General features: G+C 35.6%; 1 long non-coding RNA gene across 5 annotated transcripts; it reads left to right on the plus strand.

Annotated features, from left to right (window-relative positions):
• Nucleotides 1-366: 366 nt before the first annotated feature.
• On the plus strand, nt 367-10,363 carry LOC109700804 (uncharacterized). 5 transcript variants are annotated; one of them, XR_012438456.1, is made up of 5 exons: nt 367-631; nt 2,467-2,510; nt 5,048-5,492; nt 6,282-8,402; nt 10,298-10,363. It is a non-coding gene; the product is annotated as an uncharacterized lncRNA (long non-coding RNA). The 5 variants fall into 5 exon arrangements; XR_012438455.1 differs by having other exon boundaries at nt 6,282-6,322; nt 8,239-10,363; XR_012438457.1 differs by having other exon boundaries at nt 6,282-6,322.
• Nucleotides 10,364-14,856: the final 4,493 nt, after the last annotated feature.

Here is a 14,856-nt window from a genome sequence, read left to right on the forward strand (position 1 = left end):
CTTAAGGGGGTAAAATGTTAAGAAATAAATCAGACATCTTTTGTGTATGTTTTGTTAGTATTTTGAGATAGATATTATTTCATTATACACTCATTAAATTTGTATGTAACATTGCCGTACATACCTGTCAATGCATATGTGGACAGTGATAATTTTTAAATGCACAGGTCTCCCTAGCACAATCCAGGAGTATAGCATAGAGGGTTCTTTGGCATTAAATATTAGAAACAACCACCAGGTATTGCAGCACACATATTTCCAAATGCCCATGGTGGGAACTATTTCACAAGTGGGCTGATAAGCAAGTTGCAGACTCATCCGTTGAAGGCCAGGTAGCCTGAGGCTGGTTTCTCTGGTTGCAGCACTTTGTGCCAAGGGTTATTTGCAGGGAGCTCCTTCCACTCTTGTGGATGGGCTTGGCAAGAAACCATCTCTCAACATTCCCAAGTTAGAGTGTTTGCCTGAACCGGTGCCTGAAGCTGAACCATAGTCAGAATCTCTGACCTTCACAAGCAAACAGGAAACATGTACAGGATTTGAGAGGGAAAAAAAATCAACTTTGGATTTTGTTGAAATGGTCAAAAACCATATACTATACCTTCAAGCTGGAAAGATAATCCTTCATCTTCAGGTATTAATTTTTTAACTTTAGTGAGTCATTTGCAGTATTTTAGAAATGTTATATTTTACTTTCTTCACCTCATAACTTTGAAGTTAAAGTGATTTTAAAAAATAGTCCGAAGGTATTCTGGAAAAGACAGACCAAGAAAATATTAATAAATTAGATTTCTATTTATACTGGGGAAAATTGGGTCCTTCTAACATACCAGGTATTATATTGCATGCTTTGTATAATTTTTGACTTGGTGCAAATCTTATACCAAATCTGCGTGACATATTATTTACTACCACTTTATACATAAGAAAATTGAGCTAAAGAAAATTTAGGAAATGTTATAAAGGACTAATAACATAGATATCACTTTTAGAAGGCATGGGTTAAAAAGTTAAAGTATTTCTAACTTTGGCACCACCAAAATATATAGATGTATTTTGACACTAATTAAAATTTGAATACATATTTTTCTCTCCTATGTTTATGGCATTCAAAGATAGAATTTTAGTTAAAATTAAATTTACTTCGGTTATTTTTAATGATTGTTCAAGGAAGTGTGAAAGAGAAATTATATTTGTTGATTATTCTAGGACTTCTCAGGAGACTCAGACTATTGCTGTATGTCCTGTGAGTTAAATATAGAACACAATGTACCATTTTGGCCCAGATGGAAATGTACCCAGAATATCATGGGCTCTTGATGTTTTCCAAAAAAAAAACCAAAAAAAGAAACAAAAACTGCATCTTCCTACATGTGTCAAGAGTGTAAGCAAGGTAACAAGGAAGAGCAGACGCCTGCAGTTAGCTCTTGTCACGGTCTTCTCTACTCTTCTTCCCCTTGCCCTCCTCTTCTTAGCTCTTTTTTACTTGTAAACATCCAGGGACTATTTCCTGTCCCTTATCCACAAACAGTACATTCTGAGATCCCCCAGTAGGTGCTTGAAACCAAAGATAATACTCATCTATATAGCTATATATCAGTATCTATATATCTGTTTCTACATCTATAGTGTTTTTCCTATATGAACATTCTTATGACAATGTTTTAATTTGTAAATTAAGCACAGTACAGAGATTAACAACTAGTAATAATGAAACAGTATAACAATATACTGCAATAAAAGTTATTTAAACCTTATGAATTGGTTTTTTTCTATAATTTTCCACTTAATATTTTCAGACTACAGTTGACCACAGGTAACTGAAACAGGAGAAGGCACACCTGCAGAAAATGGACTCCTGTGTCCATGAGTATTAGACTTTGAGCTAGTGTTAATTTACCCTCTCTCCCAGAATCTTCTTATTTAGAACATTTAACTCTGTTCTGGAATTATGTCCTTCATTTTCTGCTCTTCTGCCTCTGGTCTGATCACCACAAGTTCTCACTTTGTCAGTTCTGTTTTCTTCTCACTACTCTGTATTTGAGACCAAGAGCTACACAGATGCTTGCTGCTTTTCCTCTCGCTTTAGCTGTCTCCCTCAAGACCTTTGAGATGGAATGCTAAATCTTGACAAATGGTTGTATCTGCTTAGTTCCCTCTCTTCCTGACTTCCTGGTATCCTGTGGCTGAAACTGGGACTCTGTAGCATTGGGTACATATGTAATTTTTTTTCCCCTTGGCCAGTTCATTAACATTATTTTGATTTTCCAAGAAAATGGTCCTTGGTCGGACATTTACAAAGTTACAATGCCTAAGATCTAAAGATAGAGTTTCTTTTAATGACCTTCCTCAGAGTAATAGAACTTCTTAGTGCTTGACAACTTACCACTGTCGCTATTGTTACTGTGATAATTTCCTCATTCAAAATTGTTCAACATATTTCTTCTTTTTTAATTTTTATTGTTTTAGGTGTCTTTTGTGGAAGACTACCAAATGAAAGTGCCCTTTTAGAGGTATGGATTAGGCAGAATCAACAGATAATTTACTGCACTTAAATGGTCCCCCAGGTACATGTTCTTCTGTCTACTTACACACACAGTGAAATAAACTTAGTGGCCTATGTGCCAGTTTAGTAATGAAGTCATGTTGCACTGCATATTGTGGTGAAAATGGTAAGTTTGGACTTAAGGATGTTAAGACTTAAGTAAATATATTCTCTATTCTAAATTTGATAGATCTAGATGAAAGAATACAGAAAAACAAATTATGTAAGTTAAAGTTAAAATAAATAACATTCAAATCTTCCTGAAAGATTTTCAGCCTTTCAGTAATCCAACAATCAACCTGGTAATTGATTTTAACTTTGTAAGTGTTAAGCCTTAAGTACAAATACACTATATATTAGGATTGAAGTGCATGCAGCATTTACATTTACCCAATGTTTTAAAGGTTCTTTTGCCTGTGTCCTGTGATATTGTGTAATTTATCAATTTCTAAAGACATTGAAAGTGACTTCTGAATACTATTTCCTATACCTATCTGTCCCTTTTAATTTAAATAAATGACTTAAAGTTGTATAATTTATTATGTAAGTTGTTATCAATTAATTTGAGGGTCAGACACATGTACATGTCAAAAATGAGTTAGTATGTAAGTTCAGTAATACTTTTTTTTTCAAAGAACACTAGATCTGTTGGGCAAAGAAAGCTACAAGATAAATGATTTACAACACTGTACAAAATACATAGATCTATCTTAGTGAGATAAATTTCAAATAAGAGAATATAATTTCCCTGTTTATTATAGTCACATCAATTGTGGCTCCATACAGTGTAACATTGCAGTGAGGATTGATTAGAGTCAAAAAGCCTGATTTAAAATTTTGGTTTAGCCATTAGGAAGCAATTAAATTTTAAGCCAGTTGGTCGACATATCTCTGACTCCATTTCTTTTTTTTTTTTTTTTTGATAATTTTATTGTATATATTAGCTGTACAGGGGATTTTGTTGTGACATTTCCATACATGTATACAATGTAGCCCAGTTTGGCTCATCACCTCCATTATTCTCCCTCTCCCCCTTCCCCTTCTCAAAATAACTTCAACATGTTTCAATGCTCCATATTCATATATGTAAGAAAGTACATTGACCATATTTTCCATCCCTCTCCTCCCCCTCCTGCTAGTAACCTCCCCTAAACTAACCTGTCTTACATTCTTGTCCTTTATTGTGTAATGGTATGCTCATTATTCAGTGGGATTTGCCTTGGTATTTTACCTGTAACTGCATTGTACTTTAATTAGTCTAACTCCTTATATTACTCTTCCTTACTTTTTTTCCCTACCCTGTCTTATCCAACAGTTTTCAGTGCATTTCATTGTGTCCTGTTCCTACTCAGATGTGGTGTATTTCATTATTATTCACTTTCTATCATTCTCTTCTTTTTTCCCCTTCTGATTCCATTTCTTTATTCAAAAATAACAGTGGTAATACCTACTTCAAGGTTTTGTGAAGGATTAAATGGGATTGCATTGGCCGTAAAATGTTTATAACAGTGCAGAACATGGCAAAGTTGCTTTTATTTCACTGTTTAGCTCTTACATTATAAAAACTACTTGCTAAATACAGAAATAAGGAGAAACATCCCATCCTAATTACCAAAAAACTATAAATCTACATTAAATCTGCATCAACCTAAGTCGTAATCCTTCATTTTTCGTACTGCAAACAAAATTTGTTGTGGAGAGAGACTGAGGAACAGAGAAATTGGTCCAGTTTATTAAAATCCATATTCAAATGTTAAAATCACATAGAATTAAGCAACTATTATTTAATTGGTATTGAACAAATGTAACTTCAAATTGTAGGGTCCTGATCCCATTTTTGTCTTTACTTAAATGTCAGTATTTATTTCATAGTTATTCAGTTGTTTTTATAAAAATGACCAAATCACTTCTCAGTGCTTTTACTACTTATGAAAGAGAATATGATCAAGACTAAAATTCAGAAGCATGTTTTTCCAACATCTTGGCCATTTTTTTAAAGTGATATTTTTATTAAAATTTTCACAAGTCTCAAAGGTTCTCCAGAATTATCCTGAACAATTTAGCTTTCCTGTAATTCTTTAAAAGGAAGACCTAAAGTTAACAAGATTGCCAAGTACCAGGTTGGTGGCCTTGAAAACTCATTTTCCTTGTCATTAGAAATATTTATCTTTAGTTATGAACACTACCTCATTATCTGGTGAATATAGATGAAGGTTATTTAGTTAATGCATACTTTTGTCAAAATATAATGAATTATATCACACCAGACAGTTTAGCTTTATTTGGTTTAATTAACATAGGCACAGTCCTTACTCATAGGATCTGAAATAATGACCCACATTTTCCATTAGTTTCTGGATTGATGTAGGTTGTTTAAGAATGACTTTTAAGTTCTTAGGGTAAATTGGTCACTAATTTTGGATCCTAAATGATCTAGTGTTTATTAGAAACATTAGGTGATTTAATTAAACATATAGGATTAACAAATCTTTTTTCCATTCATAGGTGAAAGAATATGTGACAACATTGAGTGGCACCTTCCATCTAAGATTGTCACAGTAAAGAATGTGACAGAGGAGACTGTGGAAGACACGATGAAAAATAGTACAGCTTTAAGTAGAGCTAATCTCAGCATGTTTTTGTGCACCTGAGTGACTTCAATAAGCATGTCTCTCATGCAAATTTGGAAGCATAGTTGGTGATTCCTAGGAGGATTCAGACGAAAATGATTTTCAGGTGCCCATGGGAAGCAGTTCCTAATGCAGTCTTCATGGGCATTTTTGACCAAATGTGAACAAAATCTCTCCTTGGAACGGGAAGATCACTGAAAACACTTGCCATGAATCTAAAGTATTTTTAGTGGCATGATTTTAATTTCATCTCTTGAAGATTTTATCATCGCTGTGGAATTTTAGATCTCAGAGATGACATTTCCTAAAAGATGTTCCAGGTAAAAGAAGCAGAAAGAACAAAATATAACTATGTACTATGTACAAAAAAAAAGGATTTTCTCATTTTTAGGCCCTTATGAAACATATTTTCTACCTGTATCGTTCTAGAAGATCCTTCCAGAGTCCCAGGGAGACCTTTGCCTGCATATAAGTATAGAGGTTAGATAAAACATGTACTCAACTATATGAAACATTTTAGGCCAAGATTTTCAATCCCTTCTTAGATTTCAAGAATCCATATTCCCAAAGGTTGTTTTTTTCATTCTTATCATTACATCCTTTATTATTTTTTTGATTCTTTATCCTTTTCAAAGACAAAATTCTTCAAATTTCAACTTAAAATGAACCAGCAAAGGATTGATTCTAGAAAATTGTGACATTGGTGAAGCTTTTCTTTGTCTCTCCTACCCTTAAGCTATCCACTGTTACATTTTCCTTCAAAAGCTTTAGCTATTGATTTCTGTAAACTTCTGGAAATGCAAATAATTCAGTATGTACAAGAAAATGAAAGTGGAAAAAGAGGGAATTATAGTCTGGCAGCCAATCAAAAATAACCAGAAGGTATATTTTCCAATGGTAAGCAAGAGGTTGTAGACTTTGAAGATGTAAGTTCCTCGGGACTCTGAGTCAGGTAAGGGATTGATGTATCCATTGGAAGAAATGTTCATACCAAACAGGGCAGATCAATGGCACTGGCCAACCTGTCTGCCTGCCAGTTGTTTCTTCTGTGGCATCTGAAGGTGATAACACTAGAAATAAATATCTTCTCCTTGTCCATTCCATTCCAGGAAGGTCTTGATATGAAGACAGTTTTACAGCAGGTTTCACAGTGAGTACTCTGGCTTAAGTTCATCTTCCTGAGTATGAGTTTGACTGCGGGGCATGGAGAAAAATACCTTAAGGATTTCAGAAACCAAAGCCAGTTCGTTCAACAAAACATATAGCTATCTCTAGTCTTATAGATACATGTACAGAGACATAACCCTTAGGAAATCAGTTGACAGGAAATTCATAGGACATAGGGAAAAGTATTCAAATCGACCAGAATTTAGTAACCTTGTAGTATGTTTATTGAATTTATGTACAAGATAACCTCAAACTGCATGACAAGCATATGTTTAGAATACATAGACTTCATGGATTCTATCATTGCATGATTTCATCAAACTGAAAGCTTGCAGAAATCCTGCAGAGAAAGCAAAGGTGCCTTGCATCTGTCAGAGGAATTAAATTAGCCACATTTCCATCTGATGAATATATCAAAGTGCCTATTTCTGACTTCTCTGAATATCAGCTGTGGACAGTGATTAATTCCTGGCCTCTACTTCCACTCTTCCCATAAGATGTGGAGGGACAGAGTCTTTGCCCACTGTAATGTAAGAGGCAAACACCATGGGTCAAGTTGCAGCAAGAGTGATGGTAAATGCATGGGAATGACTCAATGCTGGATTAAAACAAAGAATGCAATTCATGGAAACCTCTCAAATGTACATGTTGGGATGTGCTGAGCAGTCGACTTGAGTGGATCTGTAGCAGCATGTGAAGGGTTTACATAAATGTGAACTCATGCCCAGACCACAAATGTGACTTGCAAATTTACAGCCCGGAATCAGGGAAGGTGCACACAGAAGCAAAAACAATTGACAGTAAACAAAAACCATTAGTACCCTTGGCTAATGTTAAATATTTAGTGAACTTTAATCCTGTGGTGCTGGAAGGAGCCTGGGTGAATAGTCCTCTTGAGTTGAATTGTTAGGAAGGCAAGCCCATGGCCATCCATACTTGACAGTAAAAAGATTACATTGTTGCAAATGGGGTGGTAACTTGGAGTCAATGCAAATCAAAGAGTTCAGGAAGGTAGACAGAAATGGTAGGTTGAATCTGTCTGCTTCCTAGGTGCCTATTTGATGTTTCCGCCTCTGAATGGCTTGCCCACACCTGGAAATTCAGATAGATTTCTTCTCCTTTAGCCCAAGCCCTCTCTTAGGAATCTTCTGCTTCTTAACTCAGCCATGTGGTAACTCTCCCAGCCACCTTCTCCCTTCCCATAATTTAAGCATTTATTCAGTCATGTGCATTCCTTCTCCACTGTGCTTCTGGAATTGATCACCTCTTTCCTTTCTCAAGTTCAAGTACTTATTATCTCTCACCTGAATTTTTGCCCTAGGCTCTGAAGTGGTCTACTCATCTCTATGTTCTTCTCTTACTCCTCCAATCAACTCTGTGGATTTGACACTTCAACTACCTAAAAGACATAATAGTTACAATACTCCTGCAATCACGAAACTTCAATGGCTGCTTGCAACCTTTCATTTCAAGTAAAATTTCTGCAGCCTAGCACTTAAAACCTTTTAGCTATTTTTCCAATCATATTCTCCATTAATCTCTAAAAGTAGTTATACTCTGGAGCAGGGTTTCTCAGTTTACTCACTATTGACACTTTAGCCTAGATAATTCTTTGCAGAGGAGGCTGTCCTGTGCATTGTAGACTATTCAGCAGAATCTCTGGTCTTTATTCAACCTTTTCCAGTTGTGACAAGCAAAAATATCACTGGATATTTGTCAAATGTTCCCAGGGAGTAAAATTCTTGCCCTAGAAAAAATAGCTCTGTTGTGGTCATCAAAATACTACTTAGGTTTCTGGTGTCCGTGTGTGTGCCTGCAGTTGGCCTTGTGTTTAGAATGTCTTCCCTACAGCCTCTACCTGTTAAAATCATAACCACTATTTCTGCTTTACCTCAACAGCTTCCTATAACCAGACTCCTTTCATTGTTTTAATCAGTATCCATGAATACAAGTATTTTCCTTCAACTTTGGATCATCATCACACTTGAAATAATGCTTAAACTGTTTGTCTTAATCTTGACTCTTGTCATTAGTGTGGCTGCTAAATGTAAATACCGAATGAGGTAAGTGTGGTGGTACATGTCTTTAATCACAGCACTTGGGAAGCTAAGGCATGAGAATCTAGAATTTAAGGTCTATATATTGAGACATTTTCTCAAAGAAATGAATAAATAAACACAGAAACAGATTTCTGACCACTGTTATTTAAACTTATAAGTATTTATGGTACAACTTAAGTAACCTACTGTCTATTTTGTTTGAGCTTTAATTCTCTCATCTTTTTTAATGCATCGAACAAATCTTTCGCATCTTCTTGTATAAAGTATTTTTGCCAATATATAAATACTAAAAGCAATCGTCTTTGTGTAATTATCGCACTGATAACTGCAATAATGTGATGTTTTTTCTTTAAAAAATGTGCAAGAAAATAGACCACTGGACTGAAAAAGATAAAAACAAAGGCTAGAGGTACTGGACCTTAAAAATCATTTGGTCCTTCTTTTGCTCGTTTACTTCAGGTAGTTGGAATGTTAAAAGGGCAGATGGCTTTCTTGTAGTGATACATCCAGCCCATTACAGTTGGGGCAAGTACTTGGGAGTCCTGTTCGGAATTTACTACAATAGACTGGTTTTGCCTCATGTGGAGTCAGTCATCGGACCAGCATCAAGCACACAGCCTAGGAACCAATAAAAATTCAAATACTCAGACCCTGCCTAAGCACACTGAATTAGAAAGTCTAGGAGGGGTGCCCATATAACTGAGTTTGGAGTTGTACAGATGTTCTCACCTTCTAGTTCTCAAGAAGGACTTGAAGGATCTGCTAAAAAATATAGAGTGATTATTCACCATGTGCCATATTAGGCAATGGTTAAATTGTTGTGGCGTCTCAAAAACACAAAGAAAGGCAGCTGTGCTCAATATCAAATTAGCAACCTGACCTATTTCCTGGAATTTACAACTTAATCCAGAGTTCCTGTCTTGAAGCAGTAAAAAAAATTGATCTACTTTCATTACTGTGGTGTCTCTTTCATCTTAAGGTAGAATGAATTTCTACCATATTTAAAATAAAATTCCATTCATGTACTACAGGTGCAGAAATTCCAAATATAGGGATATAAGATTGGAAAAAGAAGAAAAGCATGTTAAGTTTTTGAATTCTTAAAAAAAAAACATACATACTAGACATCTTCACAATGGCTTGTTTCAATGCAGTTGTTATTAGAACAAATACCAAAATAAAACAAATAGGAGGTATATTTGTAAGCCAACATAAAAGAAAATAAAGCCAAGTCAATGCTATAAATTATAAAAAGAAAAAGACAGGAAGTAAATAGAAAGCATGTCAGTGTTTATAATGATTGCAAATATTCTTCTCAAATTTGGTATAAATCTAGACATATAAAAATGATGTAAAAGGTAAAAAATGAGGGAATAAAAAAATATTCTGCACCAATCGTAAGAAATCTAAAATACCTAATACCATATTAATATCTAACAAAAGTAAATCAAATGCAGAAACAAAAGGAGGGTTATTTTATTTGATAAAGTTAAGGTATTCTAATAAGTTTTAACAATCATGAACACATACACACCTAACAATATTCATTGAGATATACAGGGAGCAGGTGCCATTGAAAATGTAAATAAAAATACATTACTCTACTATAATGATAGATGCTTAACCTCAAATAGTCATGTCACTAAGTTGTACACAGTAAGAAAGAGATTAAACAGATAAAAATGTTTAAGTGTATTAAATACTTGAATTATACAGTCAGCAAGTGTATAAATATTTACCTCCCACAGAAAATATGCTTTCATTTCAAATAGCCATAGAATATTTAAAACTATTGTCCATTGTGTTTAAAATTATATAATATATTCCATGTTTTCTGATTACAGTCCAATAACACCATATATTTGTGTTTATATGTTTGTGTTTGCGTGTGTGTTTAGAAGAAAGAAAGAGAAAGAAGGAAAGAAGGAAAGGAAGGAAAGAAGGAAAGAAAGAAAGAAAAAGAAGAGCAGAAATGTTGGGGATGGACTACTTGTAATCACAGCATCCTGAGGCTGAGGTAGAAGGACCTCAAGTTCCAGTTCAACCTCAGTTGCATAAGAAGACCCTGTTTTAAAAAAAACAAAACAAAAAACAGAAAATGCCCCCCAAAAAAACAAAGCAAAGCATACATATCCACTTAGTCATTCTAAAAAACTCTTTTTAATAATGTTTAGGTTACTAAAATCTATTTGGAAATTTTTATAAACCATGAGATAATGCAGTATATCAACACCTATAGATTTTGACAAAAAGAGTACTCAGATGAGACTTTGTAGACTTTAATATATTTACTAAAAAAAGGATGAGAAAAATAAACTGTTCAACTCCATCTTGGATAACACATAAAATATTATATATGTTCACTGCAGAAAATAGTAAATTGCAGATAAGTAATAAGGAAGAAAGTGAGAATCATTCACAATCCTGAAACATTTTTCCCATTTATATAACTATAGCTAATGGCAATAAAGAAATCCAGACAAATGTCCAAAATTGTGAAAACCTTCCCCAGTTTCAGGGCTGACTTGCCCTGCAGATCTTACCAATGTGGTAAGAGAGACCCACTAGGTGTGAGGCTTGGAATCCTTGTGCAGTGCAGTCAGTTTTATGTGTGTATATGCTGGTGGCATGTATGTTTGTGTGCTTGCATGTGTGCAGTGATGGACAAATTGAACCTTCTCATACCTCTCATACCTGGTTTCCTTGTGAAGTTGTATTTCAAAAGAAAAAATAATTGTTTCACTTAAGCAGATTTTTCTGGAAAGATTTCCATGGCCTGACAATTGGATAAAGATTAGCCCTTCAGAATGTGATGATGCACACAGGAGGGGAAAATGGATCTACAAGGAAATGACAGGGGCAGAATCCCCTGGAGACCAGTAAGGGGAAACCCTTTTGGACACAGTGTAGGAGAAGCGTTTTCTTACAACTAACCCTGACAGAAACACTGCCAAACCTCTGCCATACTGTTGGGACACTACCTTGGATACAAGTTCTGGGAAGAGTTAATCTCTTGCTCTTGGAAAGCACTAGTGGGGTTTTGAACAAGGTCATTTTGTTCAGCAGAAGGTATCTAGGGTACCAAATGTTTTTCTTGTTTGGACATTGACCTTAAGAGAATACATGTCAAAAGACTACAGTCTTCTCTCAGGAAGAATGAGAATAAGAAACAAGTAACATGTCTAAACAAGACATGAAATCCTGCGCCTCTTGCCCCCTGAATAGAGTCCAATGCCCCAAGATAAAGGAAATCCACTCTGTAACCTGATAGGCTTGTTACTAAGCATTTTGCCAAGAACAACGCCTTCCCTTCACGTAGCGCCAGAGTCCAGGTTCATAAACTTTTAAGTACAAAAGAAGAAAGGAAAGAAAAAGTAGCAAAGGAAGCACACCTTGGCGTGCAACACAACACACCACAACAGGTAAAGCTTCAGCTTGTCTCAGGAAGGTATGAAAGAGTGCTTAGCTCACATGTCTTGAACAAACACTTTATTGGAGGTCTTTGGCTTAATTGCTAAGGTCAGAGAATAAATATAGAAATCTAAAATTAGATTACTGTAATTGTCATTCTCTTCCCTTGATCCACTGCAAGCCCTCTGCAAGGAGTAACTCTGAATCCCCAATACCCCAGTATCACAGTTCCAGGCACCTGAGAATTGGCAAATGCTCTTTGAAAAAAGAAAAGATCTTTTCAATGGACTTAAACGTTTAGAATTTAGGACAATGGCCATCTGAAGAAAAGAAATCTTGCTGCTGCAAATACAAAAGTAACTAACGCATTATATTATATAATTTATGAAGCACTTTTATACAACTCGTCACTTTCAAGTCTTAAAAATTACACTTTTATTCTTATTTTCCGATGAGCCAGCCAAAGCTCAAAATTCTTAAGTCACTTGTGAAAGACAAATTTCCTGAAGCCATTTCTTTATGGAATATGAATCATGTTATAAGCAACATTTCACTATGTGCGATTAAATGCATCTTACACAGAAAGAAATTAATGTGGAGGAAGCAAATCTGTTCCACAAAATCTGTAGGTGCTGCTTTGAAAATTTCTTGAAGATTTCCTTAGGGAAAAATACATATACGATATCAAATGCATTTACATATGTATATGTGTGTGTGTAAACATAAATGTATGTGTATATGTGAATATATACAACATATATAACCACAATTAAACATTTTTCTCAAAAATTTGGCTACTAAAAATTTGATGTCAGTGCTGTAGGGGACTGAATTAGGATGTAGGTAGTTAGAGAACTAGAAAGGAGTAACATGTATTGAGCACTCAAAGTTCCTAGGATCTTAACAAACAGAGAATAAGATTTCATCTCAGAGTAAAATCAAGACATGATGCCTTAAAACAGACAGGCAAAGGGCATTTAAAAAAAAAGAATGGAGGTCAGGCATAGTGGTGCACACCTGTAATCACAGCTGCAGGGGAGAAAGAGGTAAGAGGAGTGAAGTCTGAGGTTTCCCTGGGCACAAAATATAAGACTCTTATCAAAAACTAAAAAGGTTGGAGGTATGGCTCTAGTTGGAAAGTGCCTGTATAGCAAGCACAAGACCCTGAGTTTGAACTCTAGTAGTGCTCCCCCACCTCAAAAAAAATAGAATAATATCTGTCTAGAAAAAGCTAACTTAATTTATACTTAGAACTGATCAGTGGATTCCTGGGAACAAATGTGCTGAAGGGGAAGGATTTTCTGAAATTGGTAACAAAATGAATTTGGGAAATGGTAAAAATAGTATGATTATTTTGATAAGAAGAATGTGTACTTCTATACAAGTCATAGAAATGTACATATGTGTACATTTTCTTGTATGCAAAATATACTATAAAGGAAAAGTACATGAAGAAAAGTCACAGACAGAACCAAGAGATTGATTTCCAGACTTCTAAAGTTTAATTTCAAATGCACTGTATCTTCTCACTGATAGGCGCAGAGTGTTTTAGAGGACAGACAGTGATGACACTGGTGGGCCTGGGAAGTGTTTGAGAATCTCTTCCATGGAGCATGCTTACCTGTGCACTGCTCAGGAGAAAGGTGTCCTTTCTCCCATCCAAATAGTAACCAGACCTGATGTGCTTAGCTCCCAAGATCAGACAAAATCCAATGCGTTTAGGGTCATTTGGCCAGAGATGAAGGGTGTCCTTTCTAACAGCATGAGTCCACCAGTGGGGTCAGATCCCCAGTGAAGGTAGAGGTAGGTGCTGACTTTGTTTGCTAACGTCTGACAGTTATTTCACTTCTCCATGCTTTGATGCCAAGCCTAGGCAAAATTCACAGAGGAAAATGTACACTGAATGAAGTCCTCAAGTCTGTGGTTCCTCGGTGCTCACAGTTCTCCCTATAAATGAGTGTTTCAAGCCATTCATCTGTCTCCTAAAACGGGTTACATTGAGTCTCACTGTTCTGATGGGATCGGGTTTCCAAGCTTGTGAGACTGAAGCCAAATCTTAGACTATGGTAATTAAACTTTATTACTAGGTGCATCTTAGTGGCACAGGGACTATGTAAATCAAAAGAATTTATGCAGTTAAAAAGCTTGCCATGGCTAACAGCAATGTTCTTGCTAAACAGAGTGCCTTGTGTTTTGCTGAGCACCTTAATGACTTTAGGAGGCAAGCAGGGTCTCTCTGGCTGGGTACTTAGTGGAGAGCGTAAAGAGAGAAAGAAACTCCCACAGAAATATAACCTGAAGGGCAAGTTTGACATTTCCATGGAAGACACAATGAGAACCCTTCTTTCATCTCCTGTATGAAATGTGCTGACATTGGTCAGTGTCAGTTTTTATATGATTTTGAAAACCTAACAAAGGATTTGGGTTCTCATTGCAGACTGATGCGAGGCAAAAAATAGAAGATAATGCAAAACAAAACAGCAACTGAAGTCAATATATCTTTACTTGGAGACAGACAGGAGGACACTACTGATATTTTAAGCTGTCTTGGAAGAACTTCCTTATGTGGCTTTTGTGTTTTGTTTCTAGACAGAAAGATCTGAAAATTCAGTATTTGTTAAAATAAATTTTCCATCTCAGACAGTCAAGGAAGTCCCTTTTTTTTTTCAGTATGTGACTGGTTTCAGTAAACATTTAAGCAACATAGTCAGTCTGGTTTTACAAATGGCACTAGCTGAACCAGCTACCTAATTTACCTACAGATTGCCAACTCTCCTAAAAGGGAAAAACCCATTCATATTTTATTCATGTAAAGAACTTATTTTGCCTTGCACTAAATCTACAGCCCTCATATAAAATCCTTCAAATTAAGAGCTCAGATGTGCCATAGTCACAAATAGCAAATGGACTGTATCCTTGCTCAGCAGACACACCTTGTTCCTTTGCATTTTCCTTTTCAAGTCAATTCTATAGTGCACACAACCTCATGCAAATCACTAGCAGGAAGTCCCAACCTAAGTATGTTTCAAATCCTGCCAACACACAG

This window comes from Castor canadensis, chromosome 11, assembly GCF_047511655.1.
Source record: "Castor canadensis chromosome 11, mCasCan1.hap1v2, whole genome shotgun sequence".
NCBI classification, from domain to species: Eukaryota; Metazoa; Chordata; class Mammalia; order Rodentia; family Castoridae; genus Castor; species Castor canadensis.